General features: G+C 31.2%; 1 protein-coding gene across 1 annotated transcript in view; it reads right to left on the reverse strand.

Moving 5' to 3' along the window:
* LOC117111031 (neurexin-3-like) overlaps window positions 1–14,848 on the reverse strand; it is a 63,934-nt gene extending 49,086 nt beyond the window's left edge. The window contains exon 1 of the mRNA XM_033253899.1: window positions 14,550–14,848. The gene's annotated coding sequence lies outside the window, so the exon portion shown is untranslated. The remainder of the gene's footprint in view (window positions 1–14,549) is intronic.
* Window positions 14,849–16,343: the final 1,495 nt, after the last annotated feature.

Consider the following 16,343-nt stretch of genomic DNA (forward strand, 5'->3'; position numbering starts at 1 on the left):
TTGGTAATTGGTCCAACATTCTGACAAATGACAAATGGCTGATAGCATCTTGTCTGATAATAGACTATGTTTAGAGTAATTTGGCCTAGTTTCTGCAGTGTATACCCATGCTCCTATTAAGAGCCTATTTTTTGCTATTTTGTGACACACTCTCTACCATAAACCTCACAGTATTTTTTTTCTTTCAAATTGGACAAACATCAAATTATGTCATTTTTTGTTAGATGACTGATTTATTGACTTTTATGAAATACGCCATTTTTTTGGTTGTCACTGAATGATTGAGTAGAATCAATCAAATGAGAATGTTTGTTAATGAGAGGTATCTATATAATGTGGAGTGACCTCTCAAGACTTAATGTGTATATAATCTATAGATACTAAGGTATTATATCATTATTATCATTATTATTCTTAAAGAATTTTATCTGGTTCTATAATAGGAAAATTTTATTTTTGATACTATTTGTTCTGTTTAATAGTTTACTTTATTTATTTAATTATTTCAACAATATTTTGTGAGGGTGGACCATCAAGCCTGAGCTGATCAATTGGGACCATCAGTAAATACAATTTGAAAATAAGTATAAAAATTAAATTTAAACAATCTTTAACATAAACAAATTTTAAACTAACGCAGAAAAAAAAAAAATTATAAAAATAATAAAAATCAGAAAAAGCATACTTCTGTTTATATTCTAAGAAAACTGAAAATGATATCCAGTAAAAAGAAAGGATATATAAATAAATAAAATCTGTACTACTAATTGGTTTAACAAAACAGATACATTTGTTTTATCTTTATTATTATTATTATTATTATTATTATTATTATTATTATTATTATTATTATTATTGTTTTGAATCACAAAGATGACTCCCATGTGACTGTTGCAAGGGACTCTTGATCTAAATCTCACTTGATTAAATGAAAGGTGGTCAGTGATATCAAGTACACCTTTTTGAAATATAAGCCTATAATATACCGTAGTATATGTTGCATACTGTGTATATAGATTGCAAAATAATAGTTGTTATTCCTAACTATTTTATATTTGGTGCATTTGTGTATGTACAGTAGTTCGCCCTCCAATTCGAGACCATCTTTGGGACCTGAAAACTTGGGGTGGTCTTGTGTTTTAGTCTCCACACAGAGGGCTAGCTTAGTGTTAATAGATTAAATATTGGTATCTGGTTCTTTGGAAAGGTGGCCCCGGAAATAGAGGAGTCTCGAATTGGAGGGTGCACTGTGTAAATGAAGTTAGACGTGTAACTGTGATTCAATATTTTGGCAATTACAGTAACTAAATCATCATCAGGAATAATTCTATGTCCCTATTTGCATATTCATAACAAGAATTATAGAAATTAACTGATGGAAATGGTAATTACAATATTTCATTTCATTTATTTATTCGACCAATACACATTTACAAAAGGTACAGTACAACAAAAATTATCGTCAGGGGCAGCTTAAGCAAAATTTTACTATAACTCATTGAGAGTCAGCTGCCCCATATTATATATATATATATATTACCGACCCTTTAGGTGTTGGTAATACAATAAATAAATATTTATTTGGAATTTGTTCTATATCTACGTATTTTGATACATCCATAATTATTTTTCCAAGTTAAATGTATTTTTCAGTAGTTCAATGTGTAATAAGATTTAAACGGCACAATGAATGGAGACAAAAATGTAACTAACTACAGTCAATGAAATAACAAATTAACAGGTGTATAAACATTCAGATTCGCTGATAATTAATAGACACATTCCGCTAGGTTGGTCATGTGACTTACAGTGGGTATAAATTGTAAACAGACAGCACCAGTGACGTTTGGTAATTAGGAAAATGCTCTGCTGTAAGGCACATTGTCGATGTTGAATAATGTTGGTTAGAATGCCTGTCAACTATTCCAAATTAATTGGAAATTGAACATTAGAATATATACCATAATGGTTTGCTGATGCTCTAAAAGATACTGGCCCTAAATATTAAGATTTTTCAAGAAATGTTAGGCTTACAGTCCATTCTATATGTAACTGGCTATTCCTCGCTAATGGATGTGAATGGAAAAAAAATAGTTTCTTTCTCCATTGCCCTTTTTAAGGCTGCCACTCTTTTTCTATGTCACAGGCTAAAACTAATACATAAATAAATAAATACTCACAGGCTAAAACACCCTGAGAACTATAATGTATATAATATTTAACCATCCTCAATAAACAATGTTTTGAGGCAGTCATATATCTCAGACTTGATTTATTTCACTATGAAAATTTGTTGCTCAGAAAAATCATTAAAACAGACTTAGAAATTTGAAAGACACAGAAGCATTTAATATTATGTTGGCCCATAAATACAAATATGAATATGAAAAGTATGTGGTGTCAATATTGAGAAGTAAGAAGAAACAAGTTTTTTTTTTTTCATTTAATTTGCCTTATCATCCTGAAGGTAAAGTACATGATTGAGGATAATGATTTAATGTCCGTATTAATAAAAACAGTCATGATGTTACAGGACTTACAATTACTGCAACATATTAAGATACAGTTGACCAGTTATGTGACCTCCAAGTGTTTGATGACCTACATCTACTCAGTACAGTATAGTGTTTTCTGCATGTCTCAAAAAGATGTGAAATTTTAATGATTAAAAAAGATCCCAAGAGTAAAATATAATGATTTAACATATTTAATTTAGTAATTTTGTAGTTAGTAATCAGTAGTGTGTAACCATGACTTGTTCATACACTCTCTGCTTAAGTGCACTCGGAATGTTACTGTACACCCACCATGTCTACACCGCCTGCACTATTAGGATGCATTTGATTTGGGCGACAATGCGACGCTAGAACAGGTTCAATCATGCGTTACTGTCCTGCCTTCTCTGCACAACACAGATGAGGCCAAAATGCATCCTAGAATCCATGCAATGAGAACTTAACGTTTCTGCATGCGCAGATGACTTTTTAGTGATGTCATTACGTTCTACGTCATTACGTTCTACGTCCTACTGCGTCATGCAACCGAAAGCTCCCTAATATAATTTTTGTGATCACTACTCCAACTCCATGAACATTATATTTATGATTTAAAAAAATGTTAAATTGCATATGTAGATTGTTATTTAATAATAGGTCTAATCTACGGTGGGAGTATCAAACGAACCATGTTAGAGCTATCTAATAATTGTGCTGATACTGCGTTACTGTCATCGTGTATGAATGAAAATCAGCTTCTTGATAAATTTCAAAAGTACTTGAAAGAGTAATGAAACAAATAACATACTGTGCTTTATATTATACTCTCCTTGTATTACATTTAATGTACCTTGTATATTGTTATTTTGTTACATTATATTAATGCAAAAAAAAAGCTAAATTGTTACTGTACGAGCTATAGTCCACACCTCAGGCACTTGTAGACCGTTTCAATATAAATTTGCACTACATTATGCCTTTTGTAAAAACATGCACCGAGTAAAATGTTTTTATTAAAAAAAAGTATTATTATTAAAATATTAAAGTATTACACTGCTACATATATTATTTATCTTGTTTCTGTGGCATAACCAGGGGTTCTTTTACAGTGCCTGAGGAATGGGAAAAGACATACTGTAATAGTAAATTAATGGAAATAAATGGCAAAGAAATTACTTTCGACGTTAACAACCAATTAATGGTGTAGTAATAGCCATCACTACGCTCCATGCCTAGTTTTGTGGTTTGCATAAAGTTCAGTGGATGTAATATAGAGTACTACAGTGTTACATCACGATACCACTTGATACTACTCCGTTGCTATCGTTGCAAAAAGCGTTCAACCGGGCGCCATTTTCCTCACTGACAAACCATTGATCCCAATTTTTAACGTAATTATTAAGATGTTGTATCTTACTTTATCTTTGTAAATTTTAAATGATGATTAAATGTGTGTTCGATAACTAATATAATGCAAGCATTTGTGTTTTTAGTACATTTTGATGGTAAAATATTAGATTTTAAAATGCCTATTCCAGAAAGCCTAAGACGTCATTCAAGCGTAATGAACGGTAACTAACATATGTTGACAACAGAGAGCGCCACCTGGCATCATGACGACACGACTGTGGTACTCTATACTATTAAGTGGCCCCTTTTTTGGCGTATCCTAGATACGCCACTATGTTTCGTTTGACATTAATATTTCATTGCTATCTCCTTGTAGTCATGACAAGCCATATTGTAAAAAAATAATCAGTCTATAAATTACATAATACAAATATCAAGTATTTTATAATTACTAGGCCACAACAACTAACAAATTAAACTTTACTGCTACCAGTAATTTTCATGCAGAGATTGTGTGAAAATAAATCAGGATGAGTTGAAATAGCACACCCAATTAGATACTTTTGTTTTAGGGCTGAGAAAACAAATAAAAGGGTTGTAAGTCATTAGCATTAATACTAGAGTACAAATAGTATTTAACTATGTTTTAGCGACATTAATGTACAAAAGTATTTCTCTATCTCTCATGTTTTATGGTACAGTATGTGGACAAAATTTCCTTAATGGAAGAAATTGTGACTCTCCAAAAGAAAAATTTATACTAAGTAGTTAAAAATCACTTCATATCGCATTTTCTTTTTTATAATAGTTATTCCTCACATAATCCTTGAACCCCCTTCCCCACTCAACCTTTGCACTCCACTTAGATTAATATGCCACTATGTATTTGGCAATTACTATTGATGGTATCAATTACACTGACATTAACAAATTATTCTTGTGGCCTAACTCAAGAATATTAAAAGTATAAAATTAGTGTTCGGTGGTACAGTAGGAAGCATTAAATTGGTATTAGGATTTAACCTTTCCACATAAACCACACATCAAAAAATTCTTGTTTACTTGTAAAAGTGCAGTATGATGTATGTTATGTCAAAATAAAGTGTCCCTTACATAGATAATCAGCTTGGTATTATTAAACAATAGGTCTGTCTACCAGATTAACTGCTATCATGCATACTAATCCTTTTAATATTTCACAATCAGTGTTATAATAACAAGCAGGCTTATGGTTTATAATTGGATTATTGTTGTACATTACTAAATATAAACACACTGAGTACTGAGCTAATTAATAATCTAGAACAATAATATTTAAGTTATATACATCAGGTAATTAAAAGCATCTATATAGCCAAAAAATGTGCAAATTATTACATATTATAAAATGACCAAATTTGCAGCAGAGAATGTAATACAATTTTTGAAAGATTTAGGTTGTGCATATTCAATAATGAGAGGGGTGTTTACAATATAATGGAGTATGGTACAATTCTGGCGATACAACACAAAGTATGGTTGCTGGTACTTCCTCTTTATTAGGCACTGCGACATAAATAAAGCACTACAGCGCACGTCCAGGATTTGCACTCAGCAAAAATAAAATTCTGTTTGGTGCGACATTCAACTACCTGCATGGTACATTCAAAAGAGGAACTTAGGCCTATTCAATAATTTACCATTAATGAGCAACAGAAATTGGTAAACTTCAATGATAATAGGAACAATCTTAAAATGGTAGTGATAAGCAATTTAGATAATCGCTAAACAGAATTCTCAACTGAGCATAACCCAAGTTTCCATTTACTATTCCTAATAGTATTCAGAATGTAATAGCAAAGTGTGTCAGGTGACACCTAGGATAAGCTAAAACTTCTAATTCAAGTGACCACCTGAGATATCAAAGTTGCACAATGGCATTGGATTTGGATACGGGTGTAAACACCAAGGATAAACCCATGAACGTCTGAAAGAGACTGATTTCCAGTGGGGTCCTTCTGGTGACAATTGGGCAGTACACAGGGAGACAATCCCCAACTCTTTTTCTAAAGAATGTACTGCGTTATTTAACATACACATGGGCCATTTTGCACACAGGACTAACAGTTTAAATTTTAAAATCCACCGCTCTAATGACATGCCAGGCCTGTCCAATGGGAAAAATGCTCCCCCTGTCTCTTATACACATCTAGATGTGTATAAGAGACAGGCTACACCACTCTCCCAAAAAAATATATATCATTCTTGGTTATATCACACACCTCATGAAAACCAACAAAATGCAAAAATATATTTAGCATATATAAAAAAAATCAAAGCTAAAAGTTTTGCCCAAAAATGCAAATGTCTTCATCTACTGTATCAGCTTTAAATGTGTTATGACTCTTTGATACAGTGTAGAAAAAATATCTGATAGTAGAAATTTCTGACAGAAGAAATCGTGAAATTTTAAATTACCAGTGATAAAAATTTAGGTGTTTTTACATTATTCTTTACTGCACAGTATTCTTGAATGATATCTGAATAACCTAACCTGGATCTTACCAATATAAACTAGCAACACAATACTCTCTTGACAAGCAATATGGATTTCCAACATCACATAGCACTTAATAGTCAGATGAAGATGTTACAGCGGATAGCCTCTGCTTATCATAATGAACAGCAACCTTTGCTACATGTAAGATTGTGACACAATTTCAAATCAAATGAAAAATATAGACAAGCAATATAACTGACCATAATATTATATAGACAATATTTATAAAATATATTTTTTACTAATTTATAATTTCATTTTACAATAAAAATAATATAAAAAGCTAAGATTATATGACTAGGCACTAGCAATAACAGAAGAGGGAATGTATCTAGATCCTTTAGTTTTAAAGCAATATTTCATAAATTGGTTCACTTCAGAGATTGCAAAGAGCAATTTACAAATTAAAAAATTATAAAATACATTTCAATTTTAAATAAAATATGGCATTACAGAATTGATAAAAAAAAAAGGCTATATTAGATGGTTTGGCACAGTGGAAATGGTTTGGTTTCCCAACCTCGAGGTCGGTCTTTTAATCCTTCGCTGCATATTTTGCCTGTACTCTTGAGCAAGACACTTTATCTACATTGCTTCAGTCTACCTAGCTGTATCAATGGGTACCAGCAAACTGCTAGGAGTAAAGGCCAACTCAGACAGCGTCGGCCGACGCAGCCCGACACGATTTATCGTCGGGGACAGTCTTAAGCCGTCGTGAGAAATATTAAACATGTTTAATATTCTACTACGCGACTGCCCCCGACGCACACCATCGCGTCTGCGTTCAACTCACACAGACCCGACGCGACAACAAATCGCGTCGGGCTGCGTCGGCCGATGCTGTCTGAGTTGGCCTTAACTTGCGGTGGACTAACACTACTTTAAATTGGGGATAAGCTTCAGCCCTAAGCCCCGTGGCTCAGCAAAGATTTACTTTTATTCCAAAAGCGAGCAATAGAAAAACTGATAATTCTAAAATCTCACATGCATAGTGTATAAATAACCTAGCTCACCATTACATTCCAAAGCTGACTAACTGATCCGTTTTGGCCATATATTATTCGTAGTCACAATTTGTCAATATTTATTAAAATATCATTGACACATTTTGCAAATCAATCAGATGAAACTAAAGAATGTCCATTTTTTAAGATATATTGCAAACAAGAAATAAGACATTTGCAAATTATTTATTTTAATTTAAAATTCTTTGCAGTGTGGAAATGCATCTGCATAGAACTAATACAGTAGTACTGTACTACTGGCCTATAAATGCTGGGGTGGATGCAGGAGGTGCAGACAGTGTGATCACAGCCCCTAACTGTATAAGAAAATAATTGTTGTATTGTATTGTTGACATGAACATAGTACCGGTAAGATTTTTAAGGTATGAGAGACTGAGAGTGCAATTTCCGGGCAAATAGAGGGACATATTCTCAAAATACCATGGTGGGGCTGAAATGGTATGGCCTCTTACAGTACGTACACTCTACCGCCAAATCCTGAATCCGCCCCAGAAATGTAGTTTGACTTTTAAACATTGTATAGCTATTTTGTATATTTCTGTACATGGTAGAGGTTTGTGCATGAGGACTTAGTTACTACCATACGACTGTGTCATTTTAATTCTATCTTTTCTCCATTTTTGAATTGATCATATGATGAGGCTTGCTATCACAAAACCAGCGTACTGTCACTAAATGTTAAACTGAGTAATTAACATAAGAATGTATTGTACCAGTATTGTATACTTTAGTACAGAGAAGCCCTAATATTTTACAGTAATCATAACCTTGGAAACAGTTAAGTCGATTCCAGTATGACATATCATTTTAAAGCTTTATGTACAGAATATAAATATATTAAAAATTATTTTTAATTTTATTTTATTTGTTTTGTCTTTTATAGTCTAGTTAGATAGGCCTATTATTATTATTGTAGCTACATGCAGTTAGAATAGTGTATACATTAGATGTGATGGACTCACAGTAAACAGATTGTAAATGGTCAGTGATATTCTCCATCTGGTGGTCCTATTTTAGTTTTAAATCCATTTTTTTTATACATCTTGTATAGTACCACTATAGATTGTGTTTGTACTAATATTTTTTATGAAACATATTGTTATTCTATCTTGTACCACTATAAATTGTGCTTGTACTAATATTTTTTATAAAAATATCTCCTGTCTATTTAGATCCACTTGTAAATTAGACTGTTTTAAATACTGTAATATATAGTAAGAACATGTGCAAATACTTAATATTTGTAAAATGACCATATTAAATTAGGTTTAAACAATTACATTTTGTGGATGAATATATAATACAAATAATAGGCTTTAAAAGTTCTTTATGGTTCCAACCTTTTAATTCATCAATTAAATCATGTTGCATAGCAACTGGGCATCCCTTTGTATATAATTATTCATTCATAGTATAAAGGTGTATAAATTAATAACAATTAAAGTATATGTACGATGCTACTTAGGAAATGTCCCCAATTACACACAATTTGTCAATAAGTATTGATTGGCTCCTGTACTATACATCAAATAAACCGCAATGGAGAGAAGCACTTATACTGAAACCACACAGTGTATTGCACCATAGGCAATATTTCTTGGTTTAATGCTACAATTTTTTTAAATAGTATGAGAAGTACACCGGTATATTGTAGTCTGTTGAACCAGAGGACTGGGGTTTACCTAGATTCAAAGAATCTATTATTTCATCATTTTCATGAGTACAAGAGTAAATTTACAAAACAAGCACTGACGAAAAGGTTATTGTTCTTTATAGGCCTACATGTATATTTTATATTTAAAAACGAAAAGTAATGATTTAAACAACAATTATTATTTATTTATTATACTATTTCAGGTGGAAAGAGGTGACAGGAAAGATTATACTTTTTACTCTCTTAAAAATTAAGAAAAATCCCAATATGCTGATAATTGTCATATTTAGTATTTTAGCCCAATTATTGGAACTAATTTGCCATCATGGGAGGTGGTACATTCATGCCCCTTGTATCTCAGACTTCACCCATGATCCTACCTAGTTAATTATTTTCAAAATCATGGTGGCAATTCTGAAATATATTAGTAATCAAAATATTAAGTGGTGCAAAGTTTCAAGCTATGATACAGTTATGACTATAGTTGTTTGTTTATTATTGGTAAATCAATTAAAATTTTATTAACTGCTACATCATTTGGTTTATTGACACCAGCAACATAATTAATGTCATTGTCATGGACCCATAATTTTAACTTAAAATGCAGCTGAAGGTATTAATAAAAAAAATAATATACTGTATTAAAATTAGAATCGTACTTGAGAATCTTGTTTTATATTGTCATGCATGTGTAAATGCAGTGTTTCATAATTTATCCAAAGATGCTAACTTCAATGATTGATTCAATAAAGCCTATGTACTGTATAGTAGCAGTGCTGTGAACTACACATTGGCTATATTTAGATGGAGATAAATACAGTATTTTTAGAATGATTTGTCAAGTGCAATAGTCATGAATACAGTAGACAATGTAAAATGGAGGCAGTTACTACTAAATGTAGAACATGATTACTAACACTGTTCATTGACATCTATAGTAATGTAGGTAGACTTACAATTAGCTCCTGTAGAAATCTCATACTATTTTCTTACTCTGTGTCAAGTATTTTTTATGTTTCATGCATAATAATTGTCAGTTACATTAGAATAAGTACAAATTGAACTACTGTTCTGTAATTTCTAGTCATGACATAGAAAACTTTAAATATCTACGTTCTATTTTGAATACTATTACTTGCATAGTTTAATAACCTGGTTTTAAATCAAAACCCAATTTTCAGGGGCAGATCCAGGATTGAAAGAAGAGGGTTCGAAATTCTACTATTTACAGTAGTTAACTGAATGTCAAGATCAAGTATTCTTAGGTTTTCATGCATAATTTGTCAGTTACTCTAGAATACAGTAAGTACCTGTACACATTGAACTAATCTGTTTAGTCACTGAAAACTTTAAAATCTACAGTACATTCTATTTTGAATATTATTATTATTACTTGCATAATTACCCTGGATTTCTAATCAAAACCCAATTTACAGGGGCAGATCCAGGATTTAAGGCAGAGGGTTCTAAATTCTAATTAATTTGGATTTTTTTTTTTTTTTTTTTTTTTGGTTTGTACAAAACAATTTTTTTTTTTTTTTTTTGGTTTGTCTGAACCTAATGATCCCCCTCTCCCAACCTGGATCCTTTACTGATTTACAGTGGATTTAAAAGGTTTTTTAAAATGCCTATCAGTATATCCCAGTTAATGTTGTTTCTTAATTTCAAAATATATTTTGAACAAAAAAGAGAAATATTGTACATGAATAAATCATTTTTTAAATTATGATTTCTTAATGTTGACAGTATAACATTTTTTTAATATTAAACATTGGTTTAACATATTAATGTTTACGAATACTTTTATAAATATTAATGTAATACAAACATTTGTTCTTAATTTAAGAATATATTTTAAACAAAAAAGAGAATCATTGTAAATGAATAATTCATTTTTTAAATTAAGATTTCTTAATGTTTACAGTACAATATTTTCTACAAATTTAAACATTGGTTTAACATATTAATGTTTACAATATCTTTATAAACATTAATGTAATATTATACAAACATTTATTTTATAATTATAAAGTATATCCTTGTTTGTTGTTTCTTAAAGAATATATTTTAAACAAAAAAGAGAAACATTGTAAAATGAATAAATCATTTTTTTAATTATGATTTCTTAATGTTTAAAATATAATATTTTTTTGCAAATTTAAACATTGGTTTAACATATTATTGTTTACAATAACTTTTATGTTTTACAAACATTTGTTTTATATAAATACTGTATTATAATTTGTTTCATACAAAAATAATTTGACTCTCATTAATAATTAGATTTCAAAATATATATTATTTCATTATAGATAACTTATTTTAAATACAGTATATAAAATCTGTTTGATCATCATTTTCAGCTAATTATGAACATTTTATCCTTCATTATCTTTATTAATGCCATGAGCATAAAATGACTGCAGACTGGAACTGTATATTATCATAACCTAGATGCATAATGACTTGCTTGCAAGGGTTAACAAACTTATGCTACTTTATAGCAGTATAGCAATACAGTAGCAATAAATCATCTCAGTTCATCAGCCTTAAATATTGTATCTCCTAATGAATAATCATGAAACAATGGCCATGGCTTATGATTCAAATACAGGGATCCCAAGTCCCGAAAAATCAGGAAGGCCTTCCGCAAATTCATAATATCTGCACGTTTTTACTACTCTCTAATAAATTGTCTCGTGGAAGTCAGTGCCGATGGATATCACCATGCGCACCAAAATAAAATTGGATACATGTACTGTATAAAAAAAAAACTTATTTTTAACCAGATACGAAAGTCATTTTCTTCTAACTTGGGACCCCCTAATGCCAGTATGCATGTATCTTAGGATTTTGGTAGATTATATATCATAAAAATTTGTGTTAATTGGAGATTACATGATATATATATATATATATATATATATATAATCAATATATAATTATATTTGTTAGGCCCTATTATAAAAACCAGATTACCATCCCAGCCTTCTTGAAAAAGATGATGATGACGTCGAAGCAAAGTTTATATTTTTTACTTTTCTCTAATCCAATTTGATGGCAGTCCGCAGCAGTCAATCACACTGCACGTAGTACTTAATTTGTAATTGACATAAAACTACAAATTTGTCATTATTGAAACTTATTAACACAACACAGCAGAATATTTTCACCACTGCTGAATGAAAAATAAAATAAAAATACAGTAGAATCTATTAAGCAGACACCTTACATGTAGGTACCAAAAAATAATTACTGAAGTGGCCATGTGAATCTTAAAGCTCTGTACACACTATCAAATTTTTCCATGACACAAAAATGCTGTATGCCCATATATAGTCATGATGTGCCTATATATAGTCATGATGTGCCCATATATAGTCATGATGTGCCCATATATAGTCATGATGTGCCTATATAGTCATGATGTGTCTATATATAGTCATGATATGCCTATATATGGTCATGATGTGCCTATATAGAGTCATGATGTGATGTCATCATGACCATATTTAGGCATGTCACATGTTTTTGTCTAATAAAATTGTATAGTCTGGACAGGGTTTAAGAGTTAAATTACTGTATGTTTAGTGGATCAAACTTCCGATAATAAGCGCTATTCCCACAAACCAAATAATAAATCATTGCAGAATGTGTTTTCAATGTCAGTTTGTTTAAAATTCAATTTGACATCAGGACTGTATCTTGGAATGCATAGGTATTTCTAATATTAGAAATATTTCATTTTTCTGTCAGAAAATGTTGGAAGCACTATTGATTAATAATTTATATATACTGTAGCCTAAACAAAAACAAATTTATACTAAAGCACTAAAAGACAGTCTGTTTTTTTTTAGGCATGTCATCGCAAAGTATTTAACAGTTTTAAGGCTCCATTGATTGGTAAATGTAGAATAAATAATAATAATGAATAATAGTTGGATTTGTATACTGCATCAAGTAAAAATTTTTCTATATGCTTGGCAACTGAACTTTTAGAGTTTGGTATGTAGATAGTGAGAAAAAAAATGGTGTAGCTCTATAAAACTAAATTTACATGGCTGGCCGTCGGCTCATAGGAATTCATCAGCCCTACCAAGTTACTGCCAGTGCTTTGTATGTAAGATACAAAAAGAATGTTTTTGGTAACCAAACTAAATGGAAGTGCTTATCTAAAAGGATCATAATTTACCAAACTATAAAATCGCAATAAAATATTTAAATTATAAGCATATTTAAAGGTCAACTGCCAAAAAAGGAACTAAATAAATTTGTTATTTGGTTAAGAAAATATTTATTATTCCAATTTTTTATTGAATACATATTTTAAGACATTTTAAGTGTTTAATTTTATTACATAAGGTTTATTAGATTAATACAGAAAGTTTACTTATGCTGTTTAACTTTAACTTACTTAGACTAAAAAAATGTGTCAGTATAGCCCCAAAAGCTAAGTCACTTTTCCATGGAATCATTTATAAGTAAAGCCAATTATCTTTGGTAAATACATTTAATAAAGTACCCAGGATAAGAAATTCAATACCAAGCAGTTCTACGGAGAATTAACCTTATGTCAACCTGTTATTAATATTTCCAATACAGTATACCGCTAAAGAGACCATTATCACAATTTATTGTATTGCCCGACGGCCAAATATTAAAATAATATTAAAGGATGATGATACAATAAGTGTATAGGGTTCCACTGGGTACACTAGTGGCAGAGTAATTTATTTCTCATGGGCTTCAATACAGTTTCTGCATGCCTATAAAATAAATACTAACACATGATGAATTGCCACTATTACAAAGTTTCATTAGGAAATGTATTAAGTAGTTTTCTTAGCTTTTTAATTTAACTGAATTTCATTTTACACCATGTTAAAAATTATTTCTCATCACACAAACCTCTTTTTTCCTTTAATTTTTTTTTTTCTATTTTTCAGACATTACAATTCTTTGTTTGTTAGTTGCTGAAGCTGTAATTCTAATATTTTTTTAAATTATAATTTGTCCTTTTTGTTGTTGTTTTGTTTTAGTGCTAATAAATCTGAAAATCTACATAAAATGGCAATCCACTTTTCTATCTTTCTAAAAAGTTCGCGCTCGAAGTTTTCTGTGAGAATACAAAATGTTCTTAAAACATAATTCAAAACTTGGCAAAAAAAACTGATTCTTTAGCTTCACGCTTATTTACGTATTCCTCTATGTTTATTAGTATCTAAATTATTCGGATAATCTAGGGAGTAGACTTCGAAACAATCTGATTTTTAAGTTATCCACCAACTACGGACAACTGGTATAGCTCTATGCTAAGCCCTGCATGCCTACATGCTGAGTATGTGGTTACAATGTTTATTTTACGCTATCCTGGGCACACCAGCTAGCTGGCCTAAAAAAATGCCTACCACTGAAAAAATCCATACACAAACCACATGATGAATTGAAGAACTAAAACCTGTAACCAGCAAATCAATAAATCATACCTTTCAGATCTTGATCATGCGATAATAAGAATATAAAATTCCGATTACAAATAAGGCAGTATCGTTCACAAGAGCTCAGAAACACATCCTACACGCACGAACTTCGTTTTCCAAACCCCTCTTTTTAATCGTCGCTTCCTCACAGTTTCTTGGAGTTTGAAGTTCCCGGCCGATTCGATTATTTCTATAATCTTCTGTCAAATTGTATCAACTTAATTGACCTATACAGTAAAAATATTAATTTGCTAATACCTTCTTTGCAGCCGCAGTGTATTCTCTGTTATATTAAACATGTGCAGTTTGACAAATTCACTATATTCTTGGCGTTGCAATGTGTAAACAATATATTTTTATAGATAGATGCAAAATAATAGAATAATCCTGTAGAGTGGTGGCGCGCTACTCCAAATGGAAATGTAATATTCATGCATCGCGTGGAGTGTCACAGTAGATATGTCGTTGGGAGTGATTTTCGTGATAAACTAAGTTTTAAAATTTTAATGAGACACATACAAAAATAATTATGTTTTCACTGATTGACAGACGTTAAATAAATCACGGCCAGTCAGTTTATGGGTCTATGCAAAATAGACAGAATTTATTAATGTGTCTTTAGCAAAAAATGTTTTACGTTGAAAATAGGTTACAGTACCCTCGAATTCGAGACCAACTCGGGACCAGTGACGATTTTGGGTGTTTGTGGTTCCATCTACAATTGTAAACCTTTAAATGTATACCACGGCTGTAGACTGGTCCTCAAATCGCCTAATTCTAATGGAGTAGGTCCTGGAGTTGAATAGCGTGGTGGTTAACATTCCATGGTCCTGGGTTTAATTCCTAGCCAGTGTTGAAACTCCTCTCCCTAATAGGGCCTATACTGAGACTTAGTTTGTTTTGTGCATGGAATGGTTTGTGTAAGCATCGTGGGTATGTGTTAGTCTTGTCATGGTCTTGTTTACTGGATTGTCACCTACAAGTAGGAATGATATATTCGCTCAGTATTGGCATGGCATGTAGTATTTGGCTAAATAAATAAATACAAATTAAGGGCGATCGCAAAAACCTCTAAAAGCAAAGTGGACTTTGAAGTTTATTTTTCTTTGTCTTAACAGAAGTAAATATTTATTTCCTTTGAATTTGATGCTCTGTTGGGTTTCACAATTAAGGAATCATTAAAAAGACAACCTACAAATCCCGAGGACTAAAATGCATTGCCGCAATATAGCCAAGATCATCTGTAGATTTCTGATAGGCCAACAGATTGTTACAAAAAAACAAAAAACAAAAAACCAAACAAACAAAAACAAAAAATCTTTTCCAGTCTTAGTGTAGACAAAGTAGGGCCTATATAATACAGTGACAATAATATTAGGCGGCAGTGCAAGCGGTTTGAAGGTTTGAAGATCAAGATACTAATTCAGGACGATAATTAATAATGCTTTAATGTATCAGCAGTATTTCTCAAACATCTGATACTGATACAGACTCGGCATTGCAGTGGGGGAAATGCGGATGCCTCCAAGTGGGTAAATTTACACAAAACAAATAATAAGTTGCCGCAAATATGGCGATTTGTTATATTTTTGATGTTCGGTCAATGAAGACCGATGTTTGTGTGCCTGTTGTAAAAGAACAAATTCATATTGGGTACATTTAGGTTATTGAACGATAGTTACTGCGAATCACGCCTTTACTATTTCCTTATTTAAATTTAACATTTGTGATATTTGAGATTTATAATATTATAGCATGCCTATAGGCATAAAGTACGTCAATGTCAAGATACCCCGCTAA

Source organism: Anneissia japonica, unplaced genomic scaffold (assembly GCF_011630105.1).
Source record: "Anneissia japonica isolate Jap-2015-1 unplaced genomic scaffold, ASM1163010v1 scaffold1511_len2985839_cov193, whole genome shotgun sequence".
Taxonomy (NCBI): Eukaryota; Metazoa; Echinodermata; class Crinoidea; order Comatulida; family Comatulidae; genus Anneissia; species Anneissia japonica.